The sequence below is a fragment of the Chaetodon trifascialis genome, chromosome 19 (genome assembly GCF_039877785.1).
Source record: "Chaetodon trifascialis isolate fChaTrf1 chromosome 19, fChaTrf1.hap1, whole genome shotgun sequence".
Taxonomy (NCBI): Eukaryota; Metazoa; Chordata; class Actinopteri; order Chaetodontiformes; family Chaetodontidae; genus Chaetodon; species Chaetodon trifascialis.
In genome coordinates this window covers 18253444-18266945 of record NC_092074.1, presented here as the reverse complement: position 1 = coordinate 18266945, position 13502 = coordinate 18253444, and the positions used below count along the sequence as shown (strand labels likewise).

Below are 13502 nucleotides of genomic sequence, written 5' to 3'. Positions count from 1 at the left end.
AGTTGCCCTCTGGTGGTAGCTTTCTTGTCTCAGAGAAAAATACCAAAGAGGTATCTGGCTAGACTCCAGTGTTAAAGCAGCAATGCCGCTTTGATTTGAGCTCTCTGATTCTGGTCAGCTACGCACAAAACCTCACTTTTCACTGCTGTTATGTTGGATGTAAAAGACCTCCAGCATGCCATCACAGAGCTTGCTGAGAATCTCTGCTGCGTCTGTCATTTGTGTTTTAAAACACTGCTCCACAGTATGATCCTAACCACTGAAAGGCGCGTGTCAACACTTCTCACCTCATGCAGACTCCGTTGAGGAAACCAAGACGAGCCCCAGAATTTTCCATAATTAGTTTTGAATTAAACTGTCACCACCAGCGGGATGCCAGACTGCATTGTCACTGTTTTCACCTCTGTGTGCCGTGACACATCGGAGCACAGGCGTCAATCTTTAAGCCTCTTGTGTTTCTGTGATGACAAACAGATCCATCTTATCCCACGCAATTCAAACGGTTAGCGAATGCTGAGGCTGCTAAAAGGCCTCGAACCGAACAGCTGCATTTCATGCACGTGCCACAACACATTCGGGAAACAGCATTGCCGCATTGTAAAGTCCATTTTACCAAACCTCATGAGAGCAGCAATTTCAGTGTTTATTCAAATGGTTAATGAAATTTATTGTTAAATGGACTCAAAAGTGAACTCAAGAACATCCATGAGAGGCTTGGTGGATCTCTATTGAGTGAAATATCCAACTTTATTAATATTCCACTTTCATGCTCAAGTTGTGGTGATGAGCCAAGGGTTTGCTGTTCAGGCCAGGTGGAGGGTGCCGTATGCCAGCAGCCTGCTAGTGTCAAGTAAAAACCTCTTACATAGGCTGTTTCCAAGTGGGCAGAGCCTGCTGATTAGAGGCTAGGTAAGGATCTGCCAAAGTGATTTGAAAGTTGAAAGAACGGTTGAAGAGTGTAACCTGTTTTTGTACAAAAGAAGTTGAAAACACTGTTTGTACGAGGCTGCTCTGTTTCAGGACAGCAGCTTAGAAAAAAGCTGCACTTTATCAGTGAAGTGATAAAGTTTGGACATCATACAGTTATTTGGATGAAAGTGAACATTAAACCAGTTATTTCGTCTTTACAAACACCTGCATTTCAACAGGTATGTTGACCAAACACCTACAAAAAGTGCTTTTCTGAAGACGATTTTCTGTCTGTTGCTTTGCATGCGTGTTCACATGTTTATGTACATGAGGCAGAGCATGACAGCAAGCATGTGAACTTCCAGCTGAGTAAAGCAGCTAAGCGGTGCACCCTGCCATGCCCTGCTGGTGGGTTTTATCCTGGCCGTGGAGCTCAGCAGCCCCCACCCCCACCTGTTCCCCTTTACCTGACTGGGCGCTGGTTTAGTACATTAGTATTAGCACTCTGCAGTCCCTGTGAGGACATGTACCACCTGGCAGGCATCGCCGCGCTGCGTGAGTCAGAACACCCCGGCCATTAACGCTCGGCAGGTACCGTGGCACTGGCGACGGATCAAGCCCGTGTGGCAGTGTTAACCTTAGTGTCCACACACACAAACACACACAAACACAGCTTCTCTGCCGCTCTGACTGGTACTGATCCTATAAGCGCTCCCCAGAGTGCGATACACTGCGATGACTGCTGCCACCCGGCTTCTACCGGCTAACCCCGCACACAGTATATCCTATTATCAGCTATGGAGATGTTCACTATGGATGCTGCCAGGGAGAACACACACACACACACACGCACATACACACACACACACACACACACACACACACACACACACACACACACACACACACACACACACACACACACACACACACACACACACACACACACACACACACATCAATTTCATGCATGATAGCGCACAGGTTAAAACTACATAGGTCAAAAAAGCTGAGTCTCTTTTTCTTTGTATGAATATCAAATATCAGATCGAGAACATAATTGTTTTATGTATCCATTTTCTATTTTTATCTAATATCTGCTTTTCTATTTGTTTGGGGACGTTTGTGTATTGTAGGCAGGGCCATAGCCACCTAGATGTCCAACCACTCCCACAAAAAAATGAACTAGCCACCAACCAAACTATCAAATTTTCTGAGTATTCAAATAATCACAAAATCTACATTTATTTATTCATTTAAAGCAGCATAATCATTGCTTTTATAAAGGGGTCACCCATAGTGATGAACCTACAGAGAATTCTCACTTGAATCTGCAGCTCCCCTCTGCTTTTCCAAGCTTCAGAGTGGGTTCTTCAGTTCACTCTCTTTTAGCTCTGTTTTTGGTCTCCACCAACTCCTGAGAGAAATATCTGACTGTTTAGCTGCTAAAGGCTCCACGATATTCACCAGCTAGTTGCTAACATTACCATTTGGTGCTGAGCAGGTAGTGTACACAGCTACCTGCTGCAGATAGATAGTCAGACATTTCTGTCCGGAGTTGGTAGTGACCAAAAACAGAGCTAAAAGATATGGTTGCATCAATCAGTGCTGATGACAATCAATTAAAAAAGCAACAGAAAAGTAATCACCAACAATTCTGATTTGATCATTCTTTAAGCAAAATTCCAAAAATGCCCTGACTCTTCCACTATATGAATATTTTCGGTTCCTCTGTGATAGCAAGCTGAATATGTTCGGATTTTAGCAGCTGTAGCAAGCAGTGACCAATTAAAGGTTGGTCTGAGAGGTTTACACAGGGCATAGCTTAACTGCCATGCCCTCCTGGCAAAACCAAGCAGCAACACCCACAAAACGACCAGATACGGTCGATGAATCAAAGGGCGGATCTGCCCTTCAAACACATGCAGGCTGTGTATTGACATGGCAGAGCTTCAGGATTAGAAACCCTGTTGCTACAGGGATTGCCCTGGCCTTCGTACAGCAGGGACTCTCTGCTCAGGTCTGCACTGCATCATTCTGCCAAGACAAAAAGATCCTTTTCGCTGCTATTTTCGACACGCTCCGTCCCTGTGGTGGCCTCTTTGTCTGGCCAGGAATCACTTGTCACTTTTATCACCTTGTAAGCAAGAACCACAGAAGCTTGAGTTTCTGGCTTTACGGCCCTGTGGGGGTACATGTATACAGTAACTACACACATAGAACTGCACACATGTGGCTCGCAGGATGCTGAAGGACCTTTTTTTTTCAGTGAGATTACATTGTTCACGGTTTACAGTCAACCAACATTTTCTGCATTCATTAAATCGTGGTTTGTCACCTTCTGTTTCTCCGTCTCTCTCTTTCTAACCTCTCTCCTGATCTCACTCTTTCTGTCACTCTGACTCACTATCTCACGTACACAACACACACAGAGGCACACACATATAATCTGTCAATGACCACTCAGAGTATCATGCACGCCTGATCATTCAGCCTTCGTAACACACTGACACACGAACACCCTCACACTTGGGCATTTGCGACAGCAGAGCTTCAGGATTAGCAGCTACTACTAGCATGACACACCAGGAGAGAGAGTACAACACATAGACACACACTAACACACTGTACAATCACACTGCTGGAGATGTTGAGCTGCAACACGCACACACACTTGCACGTTCACTGCCGTAGAGCTTATTACTACCACAATAGCATAAGCGTATCCGTCAATGGCGCGGTACGTGTTTGTGTGCCCGCTAACGCACCGTTATATCCCACGCACACACATGCACACCCTGGCCCAGATCCCTCTTGTGAAGCAGCACTGTTTGGTAGAACGTACAGCAGAAGGGGGGGAAGAGGAAAAAAAAACAAAAACGCTACAGCTCCTGAGTATCTCCATGGAAACAGGCTGGAGAGCAGCATATTCCAGTCAGCGTACTGTCAGAGACCGAGGATGAATCCAGTCCTCATTAGGGAAGCCAAACCACACCACACACCAGGAGGTTGATTCCATTATTAATTGCAACAGATTTTTCACCCAAAACACACACACACACACACATACACACAAACACACACCTGGGTGAGGGGTTTCCTCGCGCTTCAGTGAGTTGATACACTCCAACTAGCTGATTGGACTTCGACAGGAGAGACTCTCCCCAGGCTGATCAATGCCGGGCTGTACGACTTTCACGCGGGCTCACGCAGAGTCGGCTTTGCCTGTCGTGGATTTTCCTGCAAACGGCTCACATTTACCGTTTTACCGCCTGGATTTTGTTCAGCAGAGTGACAGCTGATTCTCCAGTCAGAAGCGCTGATGACGCACTGACAAAGAATAAAAGAGGGTGTTGAGTTTAAATAAACTCCCTGAATTTCTAAGAATTTGCTGTTGATGCTGCCTTGAAATCCCGCAGAGTTGGATAAAGTGGCTCTCGCTTTAGTTTATAAGATGCAGTGTGATGCAGAGAAGTCTTTCACTGTTTCCAACTGATATTCAGTCATTTACCATGAAATTAACAGTGCAGAGAGAAATTCAAGGCTGATGCTCAAATGGTAGTACCAAGCATTCATGCTATCGCTGCTTTTCTGTCACATCAACCTTATGTTGGCAAAATGCATGTTTGCACAAACCATTTTTATGGCCTCCACAACACTGACCCACATCTCCTGACATGTATGTAATCCACGGTCATCTCCTTTGGTCAAATGTGAACAGCAGAGTACGTGTTTACACTCATCGAAAACAATAAATAGTGTCAGTCGTGCTTTCTGCTGCCAGTATCCAGCTTTCTCCTCTGAATGCTCTCTATATTCCAACTCATATTCACTCTTCCACTCACTCATACACCCACACAGCTTCGCTCGCTACCTAACATGGTATTGTACCGAGCACCACGAGGAGGGATTAAAACTGGAAACTAGATTTCTGGTCATTTCCATCCAGCTTCTCTTTGATTTTTTTTTTAACATCAGGTGCCTGGGAAACATTAAGATAACAGAGGTGAAACTTCAATGATCCCCCGTGGGGGGTCTTGGATAACTGCAGCAGCAAAGGAATAAAGGTATGCTGTAGACAAGAATACAACAGATGACAACGACTGCTCAGTAAAGTGGCTCCGAATTGAATCCCTTTTCGAGCAAAACTGTCAAATATTCTGTTCCAGCTTCTCAAATGTGAGGAAATGCTGCTTTTCTATGTTTCAAATGACTATAAATAAAATATTCTGGGTTGGACATATACTGATATTTTACAGACCAAATGATTCGTTGTGAATAAAGAAAGTATCCTCTTAATTAATCATTAATTAAAGGAAATTGAGTCCAACCAATGTAGTTTACAGTGAAGATAAGTACGTGTGTGTGATGTGAGAATACCTGCTGCTCAGAGAAGACATGCAATGTAAAAGAGATAATCTCTCATATTTACAATCAAATACCAGGAAAAATGTGTCAATGTGACAAACCTACTGTTTTTAAACAGTGGAAGTACAAGTGAGTATTTTCTGTTCTTGTTTTACCTAAAACTGAAATTCAGTTTTGCCTTTTGTATTGTTGACACTGACATTAAGCAGAGAAAATGCCAAGGTGTCACTAGCGAGACGGTGATGAGACGGAGAAAAGAGTTGTGGCAGTTTAAGATCTAAATAGGTAAGCTGCTGAAAGAAAGCGTCATTAAAATAGAAGTTAATTGCAGGATCTCAGGAAAGTGTCGTTCCCTGAGGTGGCTGTCATCAACACCCCAATTTCCCACAGTTATCACTGTTACAGAAAAATGATTACTGATTTATTTCCATCGTTGAAATCAATGGGGGGGGGTGAAAGAGCAATTTTGTGCAGCTCAGCAGACAGACTGATGCAATAAACTGAAAAATTTTTAATGTTTTGTGTTTGCAGATTGGAGTTAATGCTAGCTTCTGTGGTTAACGTGCACAGCCATCACCACCGTGAATGAACAAAGACATGGCACCACCATCAGGAAGCCGAGCTTCATCAATAGAAGAAGTAAGAAATCAGCCCAGCAGTGCCAGTTTGAGTTTCAGGTGACGTCTTGATCACGCAGTGCAGATGCACCACAGTGCTGACTGTTGTAAGAACGTGGATAAGACAAAAAGCAATGTTACAAATGATCATCACGTTAGATTCAACAGAACTGACTGGTGTTTCTATTGTTGTCCTGCTCTGCACCCGGCAGTGAATCAGCTCGTCAGTTAATGGCTGGTTAATCATTCTATGCTGACCTCCAATCCCCCGCAGCAAAACAAAGAGAAAAGATGCCATCAACACCAAGATGTACTGCAGCATTAATCCTAAAAACAAACACACGCACACACTGTCTGTGTGTCAAACGACGAGGGTATATAAACAAATTAGCCGTTTCATAAACTGTCAAATGACTGACTCGTCCTTTGTCCCGTCAGGACACAGAAAGCAAGCAGTGGTGTCCTACAGAAATCTGGAGCGTGACATAAAAGAATCATGCAGAGGATTTTTCATCCAAACTGAACCACTGTCAGGTCCAGTGCCAGGTGTCAGCAATGAAGGATGATGTAGAAAAGAGCTCTAACAATATTCGATTAGATCTGTCTGTTAGTCGAACCATTAGTCTGTCTGCCTGTCCAGCTGCTTGGTCCACATGTCAACAACTGCTGGCCAGGTAGCCAACTTGGGTTTGGATGTTCATTCATTCAGCCTCAACGGATGAATCTAAATCACTTTGCCAAGACATCCCACTGACCTATGCTCTCAAAATTTTACTTCTTCAGTTCGCAGGCAATAACACTTTGCATCAACCGAGAATATTTCATAACAGGCATCTTTGCTAAACACATTCATGCTCCCAAAGGGATAAACCATTTTAGAGTTGCTGACCGTCGTTTTCTTGAGTGACCCCTTCATGTTTTTAAAGGTGTGTAGGATTTAGGGGGACCTATGAGCAGAAATGGAATATAACACTCAGAACTGTGTTTTCATTGGTGTATAGTGTGTTATCACTACCTTAGAATGAGCTCTTTATATCCAAGAGTCCACCATGTTGCACTGCCATGTTTCTACAGTAGCCTAGAATGGACAAACCAAACACTGGCTCTAAATGAAGGCCACTGGTTCTCTTACATGCTTAGAAAGGCGGACTAAGGTGAAGGGTGTTCAGTTGATTGCAATATCTGAGTATCTGCAAAAGTAAGTATATCTCCCAAAATGTTGAACAATTAATTTAACAATTGCATGAGAGAGCCTCCAGTCTAATCAGTCGGTGAGTATGATGTCCATTTCGTCCAGCATTTCTATGCTGTTGTGTGTCATAAACATCGCGGCCTCTAGGGGCTGGTTGTTGCCGGGAGCTCCATGTTTTTTGCAGGAAAGAGGCTAAATGAGCCGTTTCAGGTTGCCAGTGTATCTGCTGGAGAATCAGAGCAGTAAGAAGCCGCCTGGGAGAAGCGAGGAGCTGAGACTCTGCTCCTCAGAGATCCTCCTCTGCATCCCAATGCCACACATGACAAACGACCACCTCAGCCAGACACCTTGCTACACATGGAAGCAGCCTGATTCAGTCCACACAGCTGTCCGAGCGCCTGCATCTATAGGTGTGTCTGTAGCTCGCTGTATGTACAGTGTGTGAGGAGATGGAGCTCGTTGCAAGGGCAAATTCTGTACGTACAGTTAGCGTGTGTTCTCGCATGTGTCGAGACATGAGGATTAATGCTTCCAGTGACAAATACTATCCGTCAATCAACTGCTGCATATCACAGGGCTGTTAGAAAAAAAGCCTGGCCTGCAATCTGATCTGTATGCAAACATGAATGAGCATGAAGGTACGTTTATGTCATTTTTCTTCAGCAAATAACCAACACGTATGCTTTTCTGGGTAAGCAAATACAGGAGCTAAATGGGAATGCAAGACACTGTCAAAGGTTTCAACTCACACACACACAAACACACACACACACACATAAAAAAAGCCCTAAAGCCCTGTCAACTAGCAGAATGCAGGATTTGGATATCGCTGCAGCACCAGCTAGTGTGTGTGGAGAAAGGAGAAAGTGATGAACCCTCATTAGGTCACTTACAGGTGTAGGCTTTGAGGCTTCAGACCTAACATGTGATTGAGAGATTGAAGGATTTGAGAGGGATGGCAGCGGTCAGCTGTTGGCTAGCAGGTTTCCGAAATCACAGTGATGGAGCAAGTTCTCCCACAAGCCCCCCCATGCCCCGTCCCCATCTACCCACTGTCGTTATCCTCATCTCCCCTTTGTTTCCTCTCATCATCCTGAATTCTTTCTGTCTATGAAGAATAAAGCATGAATACAAACACATAAATTGTCAATGGGAGCCTTTTGCTCTCTGTTAACAAACAGAATTGATTACATAATGATTCACGATTGGTACCATTAACCAAGACAAGCCTGTCAGTTATTTTGAAGCCAGAGATTCTGCCGACATTAGTGGGCATAGGAGGATCGATGGAAAGCTGTTTGGCCACATTGTCAAGATGAAAATCCCCTTGTTGCCCATCGAGAAGCCTGGTTGAGGAGCGCTCCCTCCCACCCTGCTGGATTCTGTTACACACACACACACACACACACACACACACACACACACACACACACAAGAACACACACACCTGCACGGACTGCTGTGATTGAGGGGGAGAAGAGATGCCTTTCCTCCAAAACCGAACCAGTATGTATTTGGTCATATCCGACCAAGATTTACCTCTGAGAGCTTTTTTCAGTTTCTATCCGTTGCGATGAATACTAATGACCTAATCTGCTGTGGCAACTTCTCATCTACCTGTTAAATTCACACTCACACACAGAAGGCTGAAACAGTTGCACAGAAAACGTCTCAAGAAAAAAGCAAAAAAAAAAAAAAACAAAGAGTGGAGACGTTTTTCTGGATAACTCCAAGTCCTCTTACCTTGCAGTGAGTCTATGTTCCGGAGACATTGGAGCACATATGCGGTGCGTCTTCACGCGATGACAGGGAAGCGGTGGACAGTCATGCAGAGGTGGTTCACATCTGAGAACGGAGGGGGAAAGCAGGATTTCTCCTCTGTTTTTCTGCTCCTTTCTGGTTATTTTTTTCAAAGCCCTCACAGGAACGGAGCACTGACAGAGGAGGAGGAGGAGGTGGAGGAGGAGGAAGAGGAGGAGGAGGTGGAGGAGGAGAAGGAGGAGGAAGAGGAGGAGGAGAGGGAAGGCTGAGGAGGGAGCAGTCTGCCGGGCTGGGCTGCTGTGGATCACCTGGAGCAGTGTTGGGCTCCGCATTTACTCCTCCACTGCAGCAGTGCGAGGCAGCGGCGCGAGCTGCATGTTGCTCCCACAGATCACCGCAAAACAAGGACACGGAGTCTCCATCTGCTGGATTCAGGATTCTGCAGCTCTGTAGCTCCACACGCTCCTTTCCCCATCAGCATGCACACTCATGCCGTCCCTCATCCCCTCTAGGTTTCTATCTGCATCTCTGCCTCTCTGTGCGCCTTTGCCTCACACTCCTTTTCCCTCTCGGGGGGGTTAGAACAAGTCACAAATGTGTTCCCATGTCATTTGGCCCTCACTTTTCCTGCTCTGTGTCCTCGTACCGACTGGTGCATGTGATCATACGTCTGGTGGTCTTGGTAATAAAACGTCAAGCTCAATAAAGCCTCAACCAACCTCACGCTCTCCCTTCGATGACATCACTCCTCCGGCCGAAAGGGAGGGAGTCGTTTCCTGGTCTTGTCGGGACCCTGCTGACGTCATCGAGATCAGACACGTTTCTCGGGCCATGTGCAGGTGTTTAAATGGCATCCAAAAAAAAAAAAAAGTAGAAAGTTTCACAAAACTGAACAACAGGATGAGACAGAGAGGCACGCCAAAAAGTGATCCTTCCACTTGTGGTCAACACTGCGGCGGTCCAAGCCAATTACATCACGAGACTTGAACACATTTCCTGTCTTTCAAAGTCCTGAGACTACCTCTAGAACCGCAAATTCCGCCAACCAGCAGACCACTTGATCTCCAGGTCACATTCCCCTCACGTCCTCCCTCCTTCACCAGCCTCTTCACTGTCCTACGGCACAGCAGAGCTTCTGAGGTTTGAGAGACAATCCAAGAGAGGTATAAATACAGATTTGGAAAGGATCATATTGATTTCAGGCCTAATGGAAGACTTATTGGTATTCTGAAGGAGTCGAGGTGCTGCTCAAGAGAAAAATGACTGCTCCTTCACGAGGTGAAAAAGACGTACCAGCAGGTGGAAGGACTGCTTGGACACGGACAAGGAAACACAGTGTGTTTAAGAGCTCAAACCCACGATAAGGGGAATATCGTCAGATGAGTTATTTTCAGGTGAACAAAGACACAAGAGCGTCCGACCCACAGATCTGTGGTACTGTGAGTTCTTGTGTGGTGTTACTCATGAAGTGTGCTGACAATGCTGCAATCAAACAAAGTGTGTATCCTATGGAACAAACTCCAGAGTCCCTCCAACCAGCAGATCAACCTTCTCCAGGTTTTTAAGAGTTCAAGCTAAATTTGAAGGTTTGAAAATTCTTTAAATCACATTATTTTGCATTACAAAAATATAGTGTATATATCACTGTCTGTTTGTTAAAGCATTGTGGACACAAAGATCTAGAGACTATGGAGGCCCGAAGTGAGAAATATGATTTAAATGAAAAGAACAAAGCTCTGCAGATTAATAATGATCCCACATTTTGAGATTTACCCTCAGGTAGACACTATAGATAAGTATAAGACAATGTGTACAGTAGCCAAATGCCATTAGAATACTGTATGCAGCCCTTATGATTTGGCAAACTCTTTCATTTTGAGAGCACAATCCAAAAAAGTGAAAATGGGAAGATTTAATTCTATAGTAGGAGTAACACTTTTCTGGTTGTTATTTCACCAAATAGCCATCGCGAATAATGAGACTGAACACAAGTGCTGCTGCTGCACTGAAATAATTACGCCAGCTTGCATATCACTATGGAAAAAAAAAGCTCATTTAAAACCTTACAGAATACAGTCCTCATGCTCGAGTGATTCCTTTGCTTTTGCTCTTAATAAACGCACCCTTTCCCTGCTGCTTACACAAACTGTGGAGCAGCGTAAGACAGCCAGCTAAAATCCATGTTTGCAAAATAACACAGCATCTGTAGCGGCTTCTGAAATGGCCAGTTTTTGAAACATCCCAGTACGTTTGTCACAGCAGCAATTTGATATGTTACCAGGTAAACAGTCCCACCTAGTGGTGTGACTCTGATCTGAAGTCTTTCAGGAGATGTGACAGATTTACACATTTGTGCCACAATCCTGTCCTAGATTAAAAGCCACGGAAACATCTGAAATTTCAAATCTTCATCATGCTCATTTCTTAAGTTTAATCTCTTGCACAAAAGGTCATAAACTGCACCGCTGCTCCTGCCGCTCGCCCTGCTTGCTTTACATTCCTTAAATGGATCCACACAGTCGTTAACATTCTGCCTCAACCTTGAGAAAATGATGAGTAAGGTGTGATGAAGAGCAAGTTCTGCAGATGGCTGATAAAGTGGAAACAAAAAAAAAAAAAAAACTTGGAACAGTTCTTTAGGTTACGCACATCAAACAAGCAGAGATGTTCCTGGATCTACGTTCACTTCATCTGGAGCCTTTGTGCTGACAACGCCTGTAAGAGCACAGTAGGACCCTACACATGATTAACTCACAGATAATCTCTCATGTGTGGTTGTGCTGAAACTCTACCGTCAGCCCATTTTCAGGGCACAATTAACACATACGTGATCATCTGAGAGCAGCTGTTTATCCTACAGTCTTTATCTCAGTGCTCTGACTTAAAACGAACCTGCAACACTGCAGATGCAAGGTGACGATTAAAGTTGGGCCACATGTGCAAAATGTACCTGAGATATGAATGAGCGGGACAGTGTAAAAATAGCCAAACCTGACCTCAAAATGTTTGCTCATCGGTGAAACATGCACTTACAAGTCATGGGAATACTTTTGTCAGTCTGTTGTATTTATAACCACGTAAATGAAAATTCCCGAAATTAAAACTTGAAAAGCTTTCATGGTTTCATCTCGGCCTTTGGCTTCAAAAGCATCACAGTGACGGTGATAGAACTGGAGGTTTGTGCTGATGTGAGGCAGCATTTGATCACCTACGTTGCCCAAAAAATGCCAAGAGAAAAGCAGCGGCCCCCTGCAGTGCTTTTTCCCTGGATGCTTCTCAGCACTCCGACCTCTGCTGAGAGAAGGAGTCCTGCAGAGTTCAGCTAATTAAGGACGATCTCCTTCATGCTCGATGCCCAAAGTCTCCACACATCATGACAGCCTCCGCCTCCATCACACTGCGTGAGATTGATTTGCTGTCTTTAGCTACCTGTGCTTTTTAAGGGTCTTAATCATGCACTAGGTTGACTACAGTTCTCCTCAAACCTGCGGAGCATTTCAGCATCTGACAGCTTGATGTTTCAGCCAACAAATTTACTGTGCTGGTTCTGACTCGCTGCTGTTATCAGCGTAGTTTCCAGCCTCAATAGGCGGCCGTTTACAGTTAAAATAGCTCTGATAGACCTGCTGTACACTTCCTGCGCAGCGCCAAATGGCAAAGTTAGCAATTAGCTGATCAACAGAATGGAGATGTTATGAACTGGAGGCAGGTAGTTCTCTCAGGAGTCGGTGGAGAGAGAAAAAATGTTGGATTTACAGCCATCAGGTGGACAAAAACATGACTCCTAAGGAATGCTAATGTTTCTGAGCCTGTTTACACATGTGCTGGATGTGTAAATAGACAGCTGTCTGCTAACATGAGCACCATATCAACTTTATTAGGTGATAATAGGTTTAGGTGGAGTTTACAGCTTGTGGCAAGTGGCCAAAAAAAAATCAATTAATGCAGCTTAAGTTACACTTTGAAAACACATAATAGTGCCTCACTTCCCCAGCTTGTCTGCAGCTTTTCAGCCCAAATCCCATCGATATCTACTAAAGAAGTCATTTTTAAACAGGTCATAAATATACAGTTTCATTAAAAAGAGGCTGTATTATTTATATGTGCTGCTGGGCACTGTAGTTTTAAGCAAAAACAACTCAAAATGGATTAAAAAGTGCATTTGTTGATTAGCAGGGACGTTGTTTGTCGCTGCCACCAGCATGACGTATGAAGGATTGACTCAAACTACGATAAGGTAAATTGCTTGTGTCATTACGTCATATATGTTCTGATGTCAGTGAAGTTGAAGAATAGTTTTATGTATATTTTTAAAGTGAATTATTCACGGCTGACGTTGTGTTTATATCATACTTGTGTGCTAAAATACAGGAACACCTATTTTTTATTGTTTACGACGGCTGCACATCTGTCTAAGAAAAATGTGGTGCTACAGCAATTTGGAAACAAGCTTTTGACTGTTTAATATCTGATAATAACACAACATAAAGTTGTTAAAAAACCACACTGAGATGTTCTAGTTTACAGATTCAGCTGCCACGATGCTGCGATCTAAATCTTCAGATTCATCCACATTCAGCATTTTTCCTCCCGGTTTCATTCATAACGCAGCTGGAGATACTCCCAGCAGGCTAAACCTGAAATATGGTAAAACA

The 13502-nt window shown here is 44.1% G+C and overlaps 1 protein-coding gene across 1 annotated transcript in view; it reads right to left on the bottom strand.

Annotated features, from left to right (window-relative positions):
- dlgap2b (discs, large (Drosophila) homolog-associated protein 2b) overlaps positions 1 to 13502 on the bottom strand; it is a 69389-nt gene that overhangs the window by 54657 nt on the left and 1230 nt on the right. The window lies entirely within an intron of this gene.